The following is a 21,739-nucleotide window of genomic DNA, read 5'->3' on the forward strand; positions in this document are numbered from 1 at the left end:
GAAGTACAAAATTTGGTTAGTAACTGGTTTCAGTACCATCAGATAAATGAAATCTATAAGAAGGATCTTAAAGTTGGATTTGAGGATCAAATGTCGAGATTTGAGAAGGAGCTGTGTGAAAACGATGAAAAATTAGTTTCTAAGATGTATAAGTTGTTGCTTTTGGAGGAGACAAGAGATGAAGTGGTTAAAACGACTATGATAAAATGGGCTCAAAATGTGGGTCATAAGATAGATATGGCAGCTTGGGAAAAATTATGGAAAATGGATTTAAAGTTCGCTGCATGTTATACTTTAAAAGAAAATTATTATAAGATGATGTATAGGTGGTACTTGACACCCAAAAAATTAGCATTGATGTATAAAAATGTTCCAAACAAATGTTGGAAATGTGGACATTGTGAAGGAACTTTTTTTCATATGTGGTGGTCTTGCGGGAAGGCAAAGGACTTTTGGGATATGATATATAATGAGTTGAAGAAAAAATTTTAAATGACATTTCCTAAGAGGCCAGAATCCTTCCTGCTGGGAATAACACAAGGAGAGTTTTCCAGAAGAAACTTAACATTTTTTATGTATGCAACCACGGTGGCCAAAATAGTATATGCGCAGAAATGGAAGGACAATGAATTGCCCTCAAAAGAAAATTGGCTGATAAAAATTTTGCAATATGCTGATTCTATGTTGACTCCTGGTGACCACAGAGCCCTGTGGTTGTCTTTGGTAGAATACAGGAGGGGTTTACCATTGCCATCTCTCACACAGGGTCAATTAGTTAAGGAAGAAAAGTTAGTAGAGATTAAAAGAGGAAACAGTTCTCAGGTGTGTGATTTCCTAATGACTAGGAGTAATAATTTTTATTATATGTAATATTTATAATACACATAACTTTGTTTTCCACAAAAAGCTCAAAGCAGCTTCTTACAAGAAAAAGATTTCCAGCAGTCTCCTGTCCAGCCACTGGTTAGATCCACACCACTTTACTTTCAATGAATACTAAAGCATTCTTAGTACTAAATACTAAATTCTAGTTTGGCCCAAATGCATTTGGATAACTCCAGTGGACAATGACATTAAAAAGGCACTATTGCGGGAGTGGGGGAGAGACTTTTTAATAGAGCACAAATGCCCATAAACTCAGCCTTTTAAGCTTCCTTACAAACCTAAAATCGTCCAAAATCATGTCTCTGGCCTACAAATGGAATTGGAATCTACTCTAACAAAGCTATGCCTGTATTTCTGAGTTTCTCATTTGATTCTTGAAATATGCCTATGTTTGCTCTTAAGGGAAATTACACTCGTCCATGCTCCTTTTCTTCCCATAAAATACATTTTGCCAAAAATAAGATAATAAGAAGCCAACAGAGTTTCTGTCTCTAAGAATTCTGAAGATGTCAAAGGTTTCATATGTGCCATTTCCCCATCAGAGCGTTGAGAGAAGACACCCTGTGTCAAATGCTGCCTGGCTTCAGGGCTCTTGAAGAGACAAAAGTCCTGCTCTTAAAAACTCTGCACTTACAACATCCCCATGAACAAGGACACTTTCTGGTGACTGTAGCCTTATATTAACCTCAGAATGATTTCCCAAATACAAAATATCAAAATATGGAAACTTACCTCAGTACTTCCTGGATGTGATTGTTATGTGTGCATATACTGCTATGAGGCAATCTTAACCATAAATTTATGACAAAGGAGATGTCACATCGCAATGCTAGGGATGATCATCATCAGATTTGCACACAAACATTCCAAGATCTTGACTTGGCATTCAAATGGCATGGCAGCAAATCTAAATTTAATTTAGATTTCACTAAAATCTACATTACCTACTCTTTCATTTATTTAGAAGATACATTTACAGTAATAAATATCTTGTCAAACAGCAAGAGAGAGCGAGAGAGCATAAGAACAGCCCTGCTTTGGATCAGACCCAAGGCCTATCTAGTCCAGCATCCTGTTTCACACAGTGGCCCACCAGATGCTTCTGGGAAGCCCACAGGCAAGAGCTGAGGGCATGCCCTCTCTCTTGCTGTTGCTCCCTACAGCTGGTATTTGGCGGCATCTTGCCTCTGAGGCTGGAGATAGCCTATAGCCCTCAGACTAGTAGCCATTGATAGACTTGTGTTCCATGAATTTATCTAAGCCCTTCTTAAAGCCATCTAGGCTAGTGGCTGTCACCACATCTTGTGGCAGAGAATTCCATAGGTTATGTGTATGTGAAAAAATACTTCCTTCTATTGGCCCCAAATTTCTTGGCAGTTTCATGGGATGGCCCCTGGTTCTAGAGGAGAGAGAGAGAGAGAGAGAGAGAGAGAGAGAGAGAGAGAGAGAGAGAGAGAGAGAGAGAGAGAGAGAGAGAGAATAATTTGATTGGTTGTGCTCAAATATTTTTCATTTGATTACCAAGTCAAAAACCATCTTTATCCACAAAAAGTTAGGACAGCACCTACTTGTTTGTGCTAGAGCAAGGTCTGTGCACCTATATCAGATTCTCAAGAACTGTGATTTGTTTTTTACAGATCTGATGAATGCATAATTGAATTTGCCATTTCCACAAATGGTAAGGATTATTTTGTCCAGTTCTGCTGCCAACATCTGTCCACTAGAGCTTGTCTCACTGAAGCACTGTGAAGAGTGTACTGGCCAATGCAGGAGTCATGGTCCCAAAATCTTATTGATGTTGGCTATCTATGTTTTATAAGCGAAGGCAGATTTTGACACAGTGTTTTTCCTCATGTCAGTGGATTTTTTAAAAAGCAAACAAATGTGGAAGCAACATGGTTCTTTGGTTATATTGCATAACCTTAGGCCTCTTTTTCCCTGAAGCTATTTCATCATCAATTTCCAACATTTCCCAGGTGAAAATAGGGACACACATATAATACCTCAAACCAAGAAGTACTGCTCGACATACACATTCTGCCATTGCTCATTACTGTATCAACTATTTATTCAGGGCCAAGTGACATGTTATGTTAACACTGGCACCAGTGGGGTTCTAGGTATGTAGGAAGCTGCCTTATACCGAATCAGGCCATTGGTCCATCTAGATCAGTACACTGCCAGAAGCTCTCTAAAGTTTCCAGCAGGAGTCTTTCCCAGCAGTACCTGGAGATGCCAGGGAGTATCCATGCAAAGCAGATGCTCCACCACTGAGCTATGACTCCATTCCCATAGGTTTCCCTTTCCAGGGGAAATATCAGACATGGGGGCCCCAATCTAGATCAGGACCATGGCAGGGAAAGCGTTCAACCCCCCCGTCATGCCACCATCATCCTGGTCCTGATTTTAAGGATGTGCCCGAGCCGGTTTGGCGCCTCCTCTGGGAAGCGCCGAACTGGCTTGGGTGCCAGCTTTCAAACTGGCTTGGCGGGACAGGGAGTGGTTACCTTTCAAAGGAGGTAAAGAGCTCCTTACCTGCTTGTTCCTGCCCCGGCCATGTGCATGCCAACTCCGCGAGGAGGCTGCGGGGAACAGCACCACAGCTGTGCATGGCCTTTTGGAGAGCAGGTGCCTCCACTGGAAAAGCGGCAGTAAGGAGCTCCTTTCCTGCTTTTTAAAAGAACCGCTCCCCACCCCACTGGCATCTGCCCAGACCAGTTGTGCACATCCTTACCTGAGCCCCCATCTTATTTTTCTTATTTCACCTAGAAAAAACAAATGCACAGAGCCAAATCACAAGTCTAATGTAATGTAATGTGTCATTTGGCCCTCAGTCTGCAGTAGCCTTCTGTGAGCTCAGTGCACCACTGAGAGAGCTGTCCAGGGGACTGCGGCCGCAGCTACAGCCCCTAATCCGGCAAGCACTGAGACTTGAAGGAGTCCTGTGGCAGCCAAAAGTGGACACAGCACACCTGGCCCAGGAAGAGTGAGGGCCCTGTATGGGCCCCTGCTGGGGGACCTCCTAGTGCTGGCTGACCCTGGGGAGTGAGTGCAGAGGGAAGTAGGCCAAAGGCTCAGGGCTATATCCTGGCAGGACTAGATGGAATCTTTGTTGCAGACCCCAGCAGAAGCCCATAATATGGAACACAAAACCTTGTTGTAGACCCCAGCAGATACTCAACTCCATAAAAGGCCAGCTGTGAAAGAATGTGTGGAGAGGGGAAACAGAGCTGCCTTTGGCAGCAGTGAGCTGCCTCATTGCCATTCCAGCCATAGCAAGAAGATGTAGCTCCTGTCTTGTGCATACTCCCAGCCCTTCAGATGCTGAACTTTTCACCTGGGGTGGTCTAGCTATAATTGAGTAGATGGGTTAAAAGAACCCGGGGCCCCCAACTTCTAAGGGCCCACCACCCCTCCCTATTTTCTTCATTATCTCCCTCACTCTGAGGGGCCGCTGGGGAGAGACCCCTTCTCCCCTTTCTACTCCCCTGGGGAGACGCCTACTGGTCTGAAAGCCAAGAGGGTGTTTGTTGTTTCAGTAGAATAAGGTCCCAGGAAATAGTCATATTGGAGCATAGGTTTGGAACATAGCATGCAGAACCACCAATGATTTATCACTTGTGAAACCTTTTGTCATAGAGCTGAATAATGTAACTTAAAAAGTTAGATACTACCACTGGGCTGGTATATATGGGGGGACCCAGAAAACCCTAGACCTGAGAACCTACCTCAGTGGGAACACAGGAAGACCATGGGGGGGCTTTTTAAAATATTGTGTTTGTTGCTCTAGAGCAGGCCTGCTCAACTTAGGCCCCCCAGATGTTTTTGGACTACAACTCCCATAATCCCCAGTCACAATGGACAATAGCCAGGAATTACGGGAGTTGTAGGCCAACATCTGCAGGAGGGCCGAAGTTGAGCAGCCCTGCTCTAGAGAAAGAACAATCAAAACCACTGAACCTTTGTTTGTCTCAAGTCAAGTATTCCTCCCGAGCTTCAAGCTTTGGCAAAAGCTCTTGGGACTTTCCAAGGGTAACTTTGTATTAGTGTAAATTCATCTGTAAGCGTGTAGCAGTATTTTATTTTATTTTAAAGACCACATTTTCTAGAGAAAAAGGCAAGGACAGCCAACATGCAGGCTGTACTGTTTATGCAGCCAGTATATGTGGCCAGTCATGGGCTCACAGGCGCTCTCCACCACTCATACAGCCTTCAGCAAGATCTGGGGTTTACACACGTAAAGGACACAGACCATCCTCACAGAAAGGTTATATGCCTAGTTGGGGATAGGAGGTGACCCCAAGACCTGGCCCTATGCCCTTCTTCATGCACACCTACTTACCTGTTGAGGTTGCATGTGATCTGACCAGCACCATGGCAGGGAACTTGTTTGTTTCTTATTTGTATCAAGGATCCTGAATATAAAGGAAGGCCTTGACTTTTTTTTTTTTTTTGGCAGTACATCCCAAAGCCAACTTTTCTGTCCCTGCCACGTATGGTGACTCTAATTGTTTTTTAAGACCCCCCCTGCATACACACACACACACACACACACACCAGCTGTCAGATGGTAACAATTTGCATCTGCTGTTGACGTGAGTTGGTTTTGAACTTTTAATGCAAACAATGTCTGAATTGGGGAGGCAAACACTTTGTTCACTAGAAAAACTTCAAAGGATTTCAAAAACAACTCCACACTTGATAAAAAAAAGTATAAAACAAAACAATAAATACATAATACTTGGAAAGTGAAAGCCAAACCAATACCAGCAGCAAGAGCAGCAGCAAAAATGGCAATTGCTCTATACAGAACAGAATCCAGAGCAGAAACCATATTACAGTGCTGGCCTGGATGCCCAAGAACTGTTCTTCCAAATGGGAACAGGGAGTTTTAAAAGATGTTAATATTGTACTGCATGTTAATATTGGAACATTAGCAGAGGCTTATCTAGGGAAAATAGTGCTTAGGGCAAGCAATGAAATTGCGCCCCCTGTCCAAACATCTGGCACCCATCTTTCAGATAACTTTACCATAATATCAGCTGAAAAATACAAATCAAGTTCGTTAATCTTTTAATCTTTCAAAAGCTATTTAGCAGTGGACGTAGCCAGACCAAAAAATGCTGGAAAACTACAAATTTCAGTATGCTGGGGCTCATGAAATACCCAAATACTATGTGGAGGTGTACTTGGAAAACTAAACAGAAGTGTCTGTCTAATTCTCTACTATGCATTGTAGCATCACTATTACATACGTTTTAAAAATCAATGGAGAATTTGACTTTTCCCAGATACTCTGAACATAATTAAAGGATATGCAGAGTAGACTGTGTCACTACTTGGAATATATTCTAGTATTTCAGAAAGACAGTTAAAATGAGAGAAAGAGAGCAAGAAACTCCCAGTGGGACTTAATACTAAGGATTTCACACTGATTCAAAGACAAACTCACCATTAATAGCCATATTATTAAGACATCACATTTAACTCACTTATCACAAGAAGCAAAGTAAGAGCAAATGAATACAATCCTAGATCATAAGCTTCAGCTCAGGATTCACAAGCCCTGATTCTCTGTACATAGTGCCAATCTGAATATGTGTACAGTGACTCATATTATATTAAATTATTATTTTTACCTGTAGCCCCTTTAGGGGGCTTCCTAAAGGCCATGGGGGGTCTGCAAAGGTTCTCCCTCCCCCCGCTGGCCTCTAGGGCCTCACAGGGACCATTTGAGCATGTGCAGTGGCCATTTTTAAAAATAATTTTAAAAAATGGCTGCTGAAAACAAAATAGCCACCGTGCATTCTCAAATGGCCTTTGTGAGGCCTGGCAGGGCTTAGAGCCTCACAGAGGCCATTTGAGCATGTGCAGTGGCCATTTTGTTTTCAATGGCCATTTTTAATTTTATTTTTATTTTTAAAGATGGCGTCCCCCTTCAAGTGGTGCCCGGGGCATGTGCCCTGCCTGCCCACCATAGATATGCCCCTGAACATTAGTATAATCAGAAGACCAGATAAACAGGAGCTAGGCATTCAGCCACAGGGCTCACACTTACAAAGATAGGAAAAGCCCTTGAACTGGTTTGAATATGTTATTGGTAACATTTTTAGTCCACCTGTGTCATGCCCAAGAGCTGAAAGGGCCAAACTACACAACATGCAACATATCTTTAGAACCCAGAAGTGTTTCGGAAGTGGGCCTTTGAAATTTAAAAATAGGTTGAACATGGTCTTAATACAAGTTCTGAGTGTGGGGCATGGTGAAGGGATATCCTAATTTCCTCCTGAGCTGATTTAGTCCCCAAAGCCTGCTCCCCCCGCCGCCCCCACCATGTAAAATTTTTCTTTGGGGTCAAATTGCTGTGTGGTGGGGTGATTTTCAGGCCAAAATAAGTACATGAGGAAAGTCCTAAGTCCCACTCACAGTGCGCCACACTCCCAAATTGGATGAGAGTCCCATTTGGCTGGTTTTAAAAGATCAGATCACCACTTCCAGGTTAAATGCATCTTCTAGAGCCATGTTAAACATCACATATAATATGGCCTTCAACTGAAGTACAGCCCAGCCTTTGGATTCCCTCATATTAGAGAAACCTTGCTGCCAGAGATACACTTTGGTAATTTTGGAGCCTGGGCCTAAAGGCCTTTGGAGCCCCCTCCCCCACTGGAGCCCCCTCTCCTGCTGCAAGTTAATCACACACACACACACACACACACACACACACACACACACACACGACAAACACACATGACACACATTGTATTTTTAGCATGTGGGGTATATTTATACAAATATGCATTAGCAGAAACATTTCAACACACAACTTAACATATTCCCATCCCACATTTTTCTTTCTTCTCTCCCCCCTCTGCCGCTAAAGCACACTCGGCCACTTGGTGCAGTGCAGGCTGGCAGCAACCACACCACCTGGGACAGTCTAAAGAGGATTTGGGGGCCCTCAGGGGTGTGGAGGCCCTAAACCTTCATCCTGAAGTCCAGGGGTAAGTGTGCCACTGCTTGCTGCAGGATATTAGCAGCCCTGCTACAGTAGAGAACCCTGGTCAATAAATGTGTTATGTTACTAATACTAATAATTCCTGAATGAGGAATCAAGGTTCAACAGACAACACATTATTCTTCCTCCAAGGAGTTCAGGTTTATCTCACTTTTATGCATGCAACAGTTGCTACACTAAAAATAGTAACTGGCCCAAGGCCAGCCAATGACTTGCATGAAAGAAAATAAAAGTGAATCTTGGTCTCCTGAATAATACACAGGCTCTCCAAGGCACAATCCAAGGTCTTTGGGCTTTAGCCCGCAGCAGCTCAGTGATTATCTTGTCCACTGGCAGATTGACCACTGGCCAACTGTGTGCAGAGGACACAGGACACCCACTAGTGTGAGGGAGCTACCCACCTGCCCACCTGACGTCCTCCACAGTCCCCTCTTGGCCAGGGACTCATCTCTGCTGGTAAAGAGTTGGTAGTGACACAGTCTAATGACACCACCACACTTTGTGTGGTGCTGGGTCGTGATGTCATAAGACCATGACAGGCAAAGACCGTCAGCGACAAGTATAGCAGTGAGTCCACAGCTGATCGGAGGCCAGGGAGGAAGGCAGACAAGCAGGCAAGTGGGCAGGCAGAGGCAGGAGCCACCAAAATATCTAGCTGAAGGCCGCCGCCAGTGTCACTACACTAATGATCTTTGTGTTGTTTGTTGTGAAACTACAATAGGTAGTGAGATCAGCTATTAGAGACGGCCTTTCCTTCCAACCATGAATAGTAGCTTTTGTTAATCAAAAGCATGAATTATCTTTCAGAGCCTTACTGGGGAAGATCTATAGTTCAGTGGTAGTAAACAAGTTATGTCTACAGAAAGTCGCAGGTTGCATCTCGGGTATCTCCAGCAAAGAGGGTTCCATAAGCAGGCCCTCAAAAGACCTCTCTGTGGAACCTTGGAGTGGGTCTCTGACTCTGACTGGGCCAGATGGATCAATGGTCTGACTCAGTGAGTGGATTCACACAACCTGCTGAAAGTCGGTAAGAAGTTTGGAGGGGCGAACTGGAGGTTCCAGCAGCATGCATGCTTCCATGCGGTGTGCGCTCTGAACCTGTCCGAGTATGGTTAGCAACCTGCCAACCCCACTTCTTACCAAGTCCAATCAAGTTTGTAACCAAGGGCTGCAGTTGGTTTGACAAGGTTGGTAACAAGTTGGGTTGGCCAGTTGCCTACTGGATTGGGGTGGGTTTGGATGGTATGCCACATGGGAATGTGCGAGCCATGGGAACCTCCAGTTTCCTTTCTCGAATGGTTAACTGACTTTTGGTCGGTTGTGTGAACCCATCCAGTTTAAGACAGCTTCATATATGTGCATGTGTGGAGGCCTCCACACATGCACAGAAGGCCAGAAAGGGGCCTTAGAAAAGCCGAAATGGGCCGAAACCGGGCCGCCGCTGACCCAGGAGACTTGGGGGAGGCTGGCAGGGGTTAGGAGTAGCAGAAGCCACCCCACCCACCCGTGGCTGCCTCCGCTGCTTGTGAGTGCTTTACTACTTAAACAGTTAGATAAGTCCCCCACTCCTGCTGCCCCCTTACCCATAAAGGGGAATCCTCACCAGAAACCCCTTCATAAGGACAACCCCTGAAGCTGCACATGGCTTGATTCATAACTGGACATTAGTGTGTAAGTAGAGGATATTTAACTACCTCCATGCTGTTCCCTCCACTGCATCATCACCACCAACACACAACAAGAACAACAAATATTTATATACCACTTTTCAACAAACGTTTCCAAAGCAGTTTACATAGAAAAATAATACATAAAAATATAAGATAGCTCCCTGTCCCCAAAGGGCTCACAATCTAAAATGAAACATAAGATACACACCAGCAACAGAACCTGGAAGTACTGTGCTGGTGTTGGATAGGGCCAGTTACTCTCCCCCTGCTAAATAAAGAGAATCACCATGTTAAAATGGTGCCTCTTTGCCCAGTTAGCAGGGGTCACACACATACTCAAAGCAGATATTTAACCTGTCAAGTGCCATTGTAGCAAATGGTATTTCTTAGGATTGAATGACCAATTTGGGATAGGGGAGATTTTCAGCAGGAAAAGGTCTCAGAAGTCAACTTTAGAAGTAAACCTGCTTTCATGCTGTGGTCCTGATCTGAACTGCAGCCTTGCATGATTTCTACTTACAAGGCAGGTTAAGCCTTTAGCTACACGGTGACACATTTAGGGAAGTTAGGCCATTTCCTTATGATGCTGACATGGAAAAATAGATTTGGGTGTCATCAGCATACTGATAACACCCTGCACCAAATCCCCTGATGATCTCTCCCAGCGGTTTCAGGTAGATGTCGAAAAAACATTGGAAACAGTTTGGAGCCTTGCAGGACTCCATACCAGAGCTCTTGTTTTGAAGAGCAACAATCTCCAAGTGATACCATGTGGAACCTACCCAAGAGGTAAGAGCGGAACCACTGCAAAGCTGTGCCTCCCACTCCCAACCCCTTCAGGCACCCCAGAAGGATACCATGGTCAATTGTATCAAAAACCATTGAGAGATCCAAAAGGATCAAGAGAGTCACACTCCTCTTGTCAATTACTAATTGGAGATCATCCAGCAGGCCGACGAAGGCCATTTCAACCCCATAGCCTTCCTGAAAGCCAGTTTGAAATGGGTCCAGATAATCTGCTTCCTCCAACACAGCCTGGAGCTCAGATGCCACCACCCTCTCAATCACCTTGCCCAACCATGAAAGGTTGGATACAGGCCTATGATTGCTCAGTTCTGAGGGATCCAATGCAGGCCTCTTCAAGAGTGGTCTAATAATTGCCTCCTTGAGATGAGGCATCCTGCCCTCCCTCAGAGAAGCATTAATGATCTTAACAAGGCCCTCTCCAATAACCTCACTGCTAGATCATATAAGCCATATTGGGCAAGGATCAAGAGAACAGGTGGTGAGGTGCTGTATCCCAGATATCTTGTCCACATCCTTGGGAGTCACAAACTGAAATTGATCAAATTTAACCACATAAGAGGAGCTGCTGGACACCTCCACAATAGACTCTGCAGTAACTGTAGAGTCTAGTTCAGCTTGAATACAAGAGATTTTATCTGCAAAAAACCTCATTAGAAATGTCACAACAGGTAACTGATGGAACCGAATACTCATTCAGGGGACGAGGGGCATGTACTAGCCTTCTCACAACCCTAGACAACTCTGCTGGACATGAGCTTACAGAAGCAATACAGGCTGAAAACAACTGTTTCTTTGCTGCACGCACTGCCAGAGCATAGATCTTCAAATGCGCTCTGTGTTGTAATCTGTCAGATTCAAGCTGAGTCTTTCTCCACTTGCACCCGAGATGTCTACCTTGCTGCTTCAGCCCCCGTAGTGCTTCTGTTTACCAAGGGGCTAATTTAGAAGCAGGTCAGAGAGGGCGCTTAGGAGCAATCATACCTATTGCCCTAGTGAGTTCATTATTCCAAGTCTGAACTAGGCCATCAACAGAATAACTGGTAGAACCAACCTTAACCAGATGGTGGTCCATCCATGACAGGAAATTACAGGAGCACCCACTCACAGAACACCTTCCTGATCAGAGCAAAAAACCAAATCGAGAGTGTGACCAGCAATGTGTGTGGGTCCTGGGACCACCTGGGATAGCCCATAGTTCTCATGGCCACTATGAACTCCTGAGGTGATCCTGACAAACTGGTTCCAAAGTGAACTACCAGTCTGGGAGACTCCAACACCAGCTCTGCAACCAAGTCTGCCAGCTCAGTTAGGGATTCTGTTGGGCAGCTGGGTGAACAGTACACCAACAGAAATCCCAGTCTATCCTTTGTCTCCAGATGTAGGAACACACATTCAATATAGGCCAATTCCCTGGTAGGAACCTCAGTAAGGGAGATATTATTTTTATGTACCACAGCCACTACTACTCCCCGCCCATCTCCTCTCACCTGCTCTACAACAGATTATCCTGCCGGGAGAAGCTGGCCTCCCCAGTCTAGGCCTCCCCGATCCAGGTCTCTGTAATACATACCAAGTCAGCTCCATCATCCACAATCAAATCATGGATGATTTATGTTTTATTTTGAACTGACCTGACATTCCAGAGAAGCAAGGTAAGGTCCTGCGCGGGCTTGGTACTGCTCCCCAGGGTCAAAGAGCTGGCAGGAAACCTGGAAGGCATAAACGCTTTTAAATTTCTGATCTCCATTTCCCTGTAACGACCTGCTACCCTGCCAATGCTGTGTCTTCCTCTATTCCCCACCATCACTGGAATCACCCCAGGGACAGTGAACAGCCCCCTCCCCCCACCCCACCCCACACACACACACTCCAAGCTCACCAAAACACATACCTGCATACAGTCTAGCAAGTAAACAAAGAAGTTCTTAAAGCAGCAGCATAACTTGTCTCAGCCCTCTGTTCTACCCCTGAAGCCTACCCCCAAAGGCCAGCCCCCTCCATTGGCTGCTGTAGTAGCAGTAGCATTAGCATCAGCATCAGTAGCAGCAGTAGCATTAGCATCAGCATCAGTAGCAGCAGCTGTTGTTGTTGTTGTTGTTGTTGTGCTTGTTAAGGTGAGAGTGCCCTTTGTAGCCTAGCTGCATGCTGGTGCGTCTGGGGCTCTTGTGGACAAAGTTAGTTATTAATGACCTCAGCTGCCTTGTTATCCACTAGACCCCTCTGTTTTACTGTTGTTGTTAATAAACTAGGCCAGCCATTTTCCTGTGCCTCTTTTACCCAAATATTGTTGTTCCACCCCCTTTGCTCTCAGTGAAATAAACAGTTGTAGTTCTTTCCTTATTTTCGTTCTCCACCTTGGGGTTTGGGTGCCTCTCATGGATTTTTTGTTACTGACCTGCTTCAATGGTCAGTAACATATAGAGAGCAGATTTACCTCCTGCCTCAACTTACGCCCTAGAGCAATCTTTCCTGAACAGTACACCCTTTCCCCCTCCAAGCCTCCTGCTCACCCTCTCTGCTCTCTTAACTGTCTGACCAACTGTCCTCCAACTGATTTCTAACTGATCTCTCTCTCTCTCTCTCTCTCTCTCTCTCTCTCTCCAGATGTTGTTATGAACCATGTGTTCAGTGAACCAACTGTTCTCTTCCCCATCCCCTGACATGCTCCCAGACAAGCCAGACCTGCATTCTTCAAGCCTGGAAGAGGGCAGAAACTGGCTGAGCCAGGACCCAGGAAGGAAATAGGGATGTGTATGGAACCATACTGGCGCGTGCAGGCACACCAGAGACTTCCAGTCATATCTGGACAATGGGGGCAATGGGGTGGCAGGGAGGTATGCTGCTGCCTTGATGGGCTTTGAAAAAAACAGACGCCAGCGGGGGAGGGAGCGGCGAGAGGGGGAAGTGCACCCTCCCTCTTTCTTAAAACAGCACCCCCACCGCCTTCAAGCCCCCCCTGTGCGGTTCTATGCACATCCCTAGAAGGAAAGCTGCACCAGTCAGTCAATGGAGTTCAAGCAGCGTAAGAAGCTTTCTCCCTCCTTGGGCAAGTTGCCCAAACCAGACAACACGTCCAGTCTCCAGATGCTTGGTTTGGTAAATTAACCTTACTTACAACCAAGGATTCATTTGGAGGCTGGGGGTGGGAATCGGAGGTGCAGTTGGGTCCCGGTATCTGACTATTTGGACATGGAGGAGGGGGAACCTGAGGTGAGTTTGCCTCAGGTTTCCTGTGATGTCTGAACGCGGCCTCACTGTCTTCTCTCTCTCTCTCCTGCATTCCAAGCAGGGCTTCTCTGTCCTTCCTGCAGGGGTCTCAATACTGCTGCTGCTGTCAATCAACCTCCTGCACATACTTTCACATTTCTACAGACAGAACTTTTAAACACATATTTGCAGTTGTAAACACATATAAATAATACCTTTTACGACAACACTCAAAACATGCAAATCATCACAGGCTGTTAGCTATAATTTCTGGCAGAATCAGACAATATTTGGGGCTCATGGAATATCTTTTTAAAGTGATCCCATGAGTATGATGTGCCAGGTAAAGCCAACGCAACTCCATTTTACTTAGAAACCCCATTTCTAACCCCAGCCCAGCTGAGGGACATAATTTACATCACTGCCTTTACGGTAGCAAAATTGTATCTATGAAACTTGTTAACATAGTCAAGGTTCTCACCGTTTTTCGCTGACACAGTCAAGAAAACAGGATCTAACCAAATAAGGAGTAATCACCAGATAAACAATTAATCATTTGCATGCGTACAAGATACTTGGACCACCATACTGTGTCTAGGGTGTCAGCACCATTTAGATTGTTTGTATAAACATAAGGTGCACCTGTAACCAAACTGTAATCAGTTTGAGAGCATGAGCCTATTGATTACCTATTGTTATCTGCAGAGCAATAAAGCCTCAATTAATAATTCCCAATCCTTGTGTCTGACTGATTGGTTAAGTGGACCAAGGAACGAGCCCCATCCACATCAAGTATTTACATGGGATAACATTACATGAGAATTGATTATCTGTATAAGGTTTTGAGTAACGGATTCCATAAGCCCAACCTCAACAGATTATCATAAGCATGAAACACTATGTTGGAAGAGGCTTTAATCGGCAATGAAATAGAAGCCTGTTGATCAAATCCACTTGGGAGAGGGAAGCATTGGCAATCAAGGACTTATGAAACCGTATTGTTTGGGAATTACCAAAAAAGCTGAATCATCAGGATGACAATAAATCATCGGGCAGACTGCGTTCCAAGAAACTTAATACACTGAGTTTGTTCATGACAGTCATTAGGAATCATTAGGAATTTACAGAAATGGTTCCATTTGATGATAATCTCTGAAAAGTAATTTTATAATGCCTTGATGAATGCTTCACTCCCATCCACCCACTGACTTCTTCAGAAGCTTAGTCTGTCAGCTTCAAGTGAATCTGTGACTTGGCACTGACTGTAGTGAAATGCCATGCAAATTAATAAGGTCAGCGCCCTGAAAGGAGAAAGTATGACACACTAGGCTGCTACTAGACTTGCATTACATGCCAGGTAGAACTTTCATTTCACTCAATGTAAAATGGTGAACCTTTTAATGAGGCAAGTTGTGTAATTGTATGAAACTAGTTTCCCTCAGATAAATAAAAGTTCAGCTATTAATGGCAGCAAAACTATTGTTCCTTAATTTGGATATTATGGTGGCTTAAGAATGACCAATTCAGAGTTGTTGGGGCAAATCTGGCTCCCTGAGAGAAACTATCTAACTCTTTGATTGTCAAACAAGGATGGCCTATGGAAGGAACAGTGGCTGTAACTTGATTTATGGTCAATATAATGACATGAACAGGAATTAAAGTTTAAACAAATATAACTTTCCACTGACAGTATTTGATTCCATCTCTCTCTCTCTCTCTCTCTCTCTCTCTCTCGGTTTTAGTTATCACAATTTCAAGGGTCAACCGGGAGCTCAGTTTTAGATATTTGGGTTATCTGTTATATTGCATTTTGCTCTGAATGCTGTGTTATTCAGTAGAAGCCATGTTGTAATATTTTGTGGTGCCACTGTGATCTGAAGTTGCTTGGCAAGTATCCCTAGGGAACGTCCCTAAGGCGTGGTGTTATCTTACAGTATCACTACTCCCTTAGAGATCTGACAAAGCCATTCTAAATCAGCAGAGCAGTCCAGTTCTGCCACCCTTATTAACTATGAGTAATATCTAGAACGAAAGGTATAATGATGCAGTATCTAAAACCGTATTACAAAAGGGGGGAAACTGTATAATCACTCATTTTGAAATAAGGGGGAAATGGCTATGGGACAGCTCATCTCTATCCAGGCTCTTAGCTACCAGGAGTTCAACTGAACATTGAGGGTGCACACTAAGCTGGAAGATAGGGGTGTGCAAGCTGACTCAAAGTGAGCCAGGCTTGAATTCGAGCCAGCTTGGCTGGAAGGCTTGCACTCGAACCAAACTGGCCTGATGAAGCTGGTCCGAGATCGAGTCAACCCAAGCCCAGCTTGAAGCCCCAACTCGCAAACCAGCTCGAGGGGCTCAAGGAGGTATGCTTGTGAAGGGGAAACTGGCAAGTAAAGGGCTTTGCCATAGTAAGTACAGGGTTGGGGTGTGTGAGAAAAACATTTTTTTAAACAAGCCACTGCCCCAGCCACTGCTGGGGATGGCGGCAGCAGGGACTCCTCCAACCCCCATGCCAACCTCCCAAATGACAGGCCAGTCAGTCTGCGGCCCATTTTGGGTCTCTGTGCATGTGCGGCAGCTATTACAATTACATCCACGCATGCGCAGAGGCCATTTGCGTTTCCATGAGATTTGTGTGGTGATGCAAATGGCTTCTGCGCACATGCGGAGGTCATTGTGATGGTGGCTGCATGTGCACAGAGGCCCAAAATGGGCTACAGATTGACTGGCCTGTCTTTTAGGTGGGGGGGCAGTGTTGGAGGAGCCCCTGCTGCTGCAGTCCACAACACCATCCCTGCCACTACGGCCGCCAGTGGCTTCTTTTTTAAGGTTAAAAAAAGTTTTCCTCAAACACACCCTCCCCCATGGCAAAGTCTTTTACTTGTGAAGGGACTCGGTGGCACGGTTATATGGTGGCTCTGCTCCTACCTGGAGGGCTGTACTCAGAAGGTGGTGCTGGGTGATGCCTCCTGCTCCCCTTGGCCTTTGGCTTCTGGGGTGCCACAGGGATCTATTTTGTCCCCTATGCTGTTTAACATCTACATGAAACCTCCAAGAAAGGTTATCCGTAGGTGTGGGCTGCGGTGCCATCAATATGCGGATGGAACCCAACTCGAACTATCTTTTAAGTCAGCAGACACCAGGGAGGCCGTGGATGCTCTGAACCGGGGCTTGGAGGCTGTTCTGGACTGGATGGGGACAAACAAGCTGAAACTCAATCCAGATAAAACGCAAGTGCTCTAGGTTGGTAAAACAGATCATCCGAGTAATGAGATAAATCCGATCTTGGACGGGCTCACACTCCCTCTGAAAGACAAAGTCCACAGCTTGGGGGGGGGGTACTTCTGGACCCCACACTATCCTTGGAGGCACAGCTGGCAGCGGTGTGCAGAAGTGCCTTTTACCAGCTATGGCTGGTACACCAGCTGCAACCCGACTCTGAGAAGTTGGACCTACCCTCAGTCACTCATTGAGGCTATTCCCATGACCCACGGAAAGTGGGCTAAGGGAGCTTAGCCCGCTTTCCATAGATTGTAGGAACTACTGGGCTCGTGGGGCGGCTAGCCCGCCTAGAACACCCTCCCCTTAAATGAGGTTAATGGAGTGAGCACTCCATTAACCTCATTTTGTTGCTCGTGTGTCGCTGCAGCGCACGGCGGCACATGAGTAGACCCTGACTGGGAGGCTGCAACCAGCCTCCCAGGCTCGGGGGTCTCTCCAGGATGCCCTGCGCACTTGCGCGGGGCATCCTGGACCTTCTGAGGGCTATGTGGCCCCGATCTCCACAGCCCCTGCCGACGCCGTGTCGGAGCTGGCAGCCATGATGGAGCCCGCAGACAGAGCCAGCAGCTGCTCATCTGAGGGGATTGCAGATTGTGAGAAGAGATTCATTCTTTGGTAACATCCAGATTGGACTACGGCAATGCGCTCTATGCGGGGCTGCCGTTGAAGATGGTTTGGAAGCTTCAGCTGGTCCAGCATGCTGCTGCAAGGATGCTCGTGGGCACTTCACGAGTGTCACACCAATCCTGCAGCAGCTTCATTGGATACCCGTCCGCTTCTGGGCTAGATTCAAGGTACTGGTCTTGACCTTTAAAGCTCTACGCCTCTTGCAGCTGGGGTACCAGAGGACTGAATTCACCCATAGGAACCTGCCAGGGCCCTCTGCTCATCATCTCAGGCCCTGCTCATAGCCCACCACTAACAGGGACCCGGTTGGCAGGAACTCAGGGCGTAGCAAGGTTGGAGTGGGCCCAGAGACAGGATTTTAAAATGGGCCCCCACCCCTCAATGAAGTAAAATTTTATGTAGTTATTATAGTTTGTTAATATTATAAACTATTATAATAGTTTATAACCCTATTATAGTTATGCCCCTGCAGGAACTAGAGACAGGGACTTTTCAGTTGTGGCCCCTCGGCTTTGGAACGCCATCCCTGAAGAACTTCGCCATGCTCTCTCCCTCAGTATTTTAAAAAACCAACTAAAAACACATCTTTTTAAAGAGTCTTTTTAATGTTGCATCTTTAGTTATAGCTGGTAGGTCCTTTAATTTTTATAATTCTCAATTTTTACCTTTTTAAATAACTTTTAATTTGAAACTTATAAAACAGCAACAGTAATTCTGACTGTGGTTTTAGCCTGGACTTTTAACTTGTTTACTTAATTTGGTTAATTTTATTTGTCTTGTTTTATATTGTATCTATGTTATTGTTGTGAACTGCCCCGAGCAGTAGTGTCCTGGAGGGGCGAGGTTTCAATATTTGTAATAAATAATAAATAAAGGAGAATTCTTGCCTGATTTCCTTTTACAAGTCTACCCCCTTGAGCTGGCTCCCGAGCCAGGGCAGGCAGCTCAACAGCCAGACCAAACCGGGCCCTGCCTTGATCGAGCCCAAGCTTCCCAGGACTTGAATCCAAGCTGGATTTGAGCCAAATCAGGACAACCAGTTGCGTGCACATCTCTACTGGAAGAGCAGATGTTCAATACTAGATATGAAAGGCTTGGGAAAATACTCCGAACTCAATGTAAGAATGGGAAGCATGAAGAATCTGCATGAAGTACATTCAAAGTTAACTTTGGGATCTCTGGATACAAAATTACAATGTGATTAACAAACATCAAACAATGTGATTAGCAAACAGAGTTAACTTAGAATGACTAGAGAATGGAGTATAGAGATCGGCCCCCATCCGTTCTCTACCCACTGTTACCTGTTGCCTGTGTAATTGACTTGTGTCACCTTTTTATTTATTGTCTGTGTCTGCAGAACTGCTCCCTTGCTATGCACACACACTCACATATGGAGTAGGAACATGTCATCTTTGTATTCTGGAAATGGTTGTGGATGACTGATATGCAGGATCATACCAAATGGAGCAGGATAGCAACGAATGGCATAGAATGGGGGCAGGGGGAGGGAGGGAGGGAGGAGGCTCTAGCAATGAGTAGGCTGAGGAGCAACCAAGTCCTCACTCAAACACCTAAAACTTCATTCCTCTGGTTTTGTAAATCTGCACACAGAAATGCATGTCTTTGTACATATTCTACCGCAATTGTCATCTGGCCCCTTCCCTCTGAAAAGAACAATGTCCTCCTCTAGCCGTTTCAAGCAGGCTGCAGCAGAGTGTGAGGCAGAGCAGCGAAGTCCTTCCATCAGCGGGAGAAAGACCAACGACCATTTGGACCATCTCCCTCTGAGAAGAACTCCTTAACAACAACAAAACGGTTTTGAGCCCTTGAGGAAAAGAGTATGTTTAAAAATAAAAAAAATGCTGTAAGCCACTCCTAGCCAATGGATAGAGTGGGAATAAATAAATAATAAGCAAATAAGCTCCAAACCAGCACTGGCTGACATACTGCACAATAGGCACACAATGGGATCTAATATTCATGGAGTTACACAAGAGCACTACTTCACAAGTGCAAAAATCGCACAAACATAGTTGCATGACAGTGCAGCCATCATATATATGAGTGACCCTATTGCACAACTCCATTTGTGCCATTTTTGTGCTTGTGCAACATTTTGTGCTTGTGTTTGTGCAACTACACAAATACTTCATTCCACTGTGTGTGTAACATTGCACAATATGTCAGCCGCTCGTTTTAGTGGTTCTAAGCATGCCGAACTTCATTGCGGACAAAATATCTTGTATTCGGGCCGACATGGGCTCCACTATTTTTGCAGAGTCTATTAAAGTGGTCTCCAGCAATCCCTCTTGCAGTATTCGATTGGATCAGTTTCAGTCTGTGATGCCGGAGGACATGGACAAGCTGCTTGGGGCAGTGTGGCCGCCTACCACTTGTTCTCTGGATCTTTGCCTAACTTGGCTGCTTTGATCTGGCAGGGAAATTGTTGGAGATGGCCTAGTTAATATCATTAACTCAATGCAGAGGGAGGGTAGGATGCTTCCTTGTTTGAAGGAGGCAATGATTAGACCACTTCTTAAGAAGCCTTCCCTAGATCCCTCAGTGATGGATAGTTATAGGCCAGTCTCCAGTCTCCCATAGTTGGGCAAGGTGACTGAGAGAGTGGTGGCTAACCAGCTCCAGGCAGTTTTGGAGGAAACCGATTTTCTAGACCCATTTCAAACTGGCTTTAGAGCAGGCTTTGGGGTTGAGACAGCCTTTTTCAGCCCAATGGATGACCTTTACGAGGGAATTAACAGAGGGAGTGTGACTCTGTTGGTTCTTTTGGATCTCTCAGTGGTGTTGGATACCACCGACCATAGTATCCTTCTGGATCACCTGGGGGAGTTGGAGATAGGAGGCAGTGCTTTGCAGTGGTTCCACTCCTTTCTCTTAGGCAGATTCCAGATGGTGGGAGCTTAGTGACGGTTGCTCTTTGAAGGGAACTACTTTTTAATATCTACATGAAACTGCTGGGTGAGATCATTAGGAAATTTGTGCAGGTTGTATGCTGATGACATCTGAATTCATTTCTCCTTATCATCATCAACAGGAAATGGCATTCATTCCCTAAATGCCTGCCTACAGGCAGTAATGGGCTGGATGAGGGACAACAAATTGAAGCTGAATCCAAGCAAGACAGAGGTGTTCATTGTGTGGATTGGAATTTGAGGGATGAGTTAGATATTCCTGTGCTCAATGGGGTTACACTCCCACAGAAGGAACAGGCACACAGTTTGGGGGTGCTCTTGGATCCAGGCCTCACCCTGATATCCCTGAAATAGGTGGAGGCTGTGGCCAGGAGCGCTTTCCATCAACTTTGGCTGCTTCGATAGCTGCATCCATTCCTTGAAGAGAACAATCTCAAAACAGTGGTGCATCAGCTGGAGGCTTTATAGACAGGGCTGTTACCCTGAATCTTCTCCGGAACAGAGTGTGTGCATTCACACACCAGCAGACATACCCCAAAGTCAATTTGAGATCCTTGGAAGCACTCTGCACACAAATCAGGCTTTGTCTTCCAAATTCTAGCTTATCTCAATGTGTTTCTGGGTTCTTAAAATGCTGGTTTTGAGGAGTTTTCCTGAAAATGCCAGAGCAAATAAGGAGAGGCACTGACATAGAATCATTAACATGATAAGAGGGATACACTATTTTAGGAATGCTGATATAGGTTTTAGAAATCTCTCCACCCAATTGGCTAGAAAGAAAGCACAAAGGCATGTGATGTGAACCTGCACCAACATAAAACCTGAGAGCAGAGAGGAGGAGCTGCTTCCCTCAATGCCGCAAGTGTAATTCGAAGTGGCTTCACTCAACATTTGCCCCGCAGCATGAAGCCATGTGTGAATAACTCCCTGGTAACCTCCAGGCTTGACTATTGCAATGTGTTCTACGTGGGGCTGCCTTTGTATGTAGTTCGGAAACTTCAGTTAGTTCAAAATGCGGCAGCCAGACTGGTCTCTGGGGTAACCCAGAGAAGAAAGCAAAAGGAAGGGGAGGAAACCTTATTTTTAGATAAGGCACAGAGCACAAAGTAATTCTGGTAGTGTTGCATATTAAACAGCAAGCAGGTTGGGCTCCAAGGCAAATTAGCATTATGCAAACTGCCAGATTCTGGCACAGGCATTAAGGCACAGGCATTAAGAGCAGGAAGCTGGCAAGAAATCCTGCCAAGCCTCTGAGAGCCCAGAACACTAATCCAAAATACCAGCTGGCAAGAAGAAAAGAATATGTG

At 45.3% G+C, this 21,739-nt stretch overlaps 1 long non-coding RNA gene across 2 annotated transcripts in view; it reads right to left on the bottom strand.

The window, feature by feature from the left end:
* The window catches only part of LOC128339398 (uncharacterized), a 110,971-nt gene extending 97,331 nt beyond the window's left edge, over positions 1-13,640 (bottom strand). The window contains exons 1-2 of one of the 2 annotated variants that reach the window (XR_008313027.1): positions 13,496-13,640; positions 12,012-12,089 (exon numbers count right to left, since the gene is read on the bottom strand). This is a non-coding gene — a long non-coding RNA (uncharacterized LOC128339398). Of the gene's footprint in view, positions 1-12,011; positions 12,090-12,271; positions 12,904-13,495 lie in introns of those variants that run through there. The other variant, XR_008313029.1, reaches the window with a different exon arrangement.
* Between the last annotated feature and the right edge of the window lie 8,099 nt (positions 13,641-21,739).

Source organism: Hemicordylus capensis, chromosome 1 (assembly GCF_027244095.1).
Source record: "Hemicordylus capensis ecotype Gifberg chromosome 1, rHemCap1.1.pri, whole genome shotgun sequence".
Taxonomy (NCBI): Eukaryota; Metazoa; Chordata; class Lepidosauria; order Squamata; family Cordylidae; genus Hemicordylus; species Hemicordylus capensis.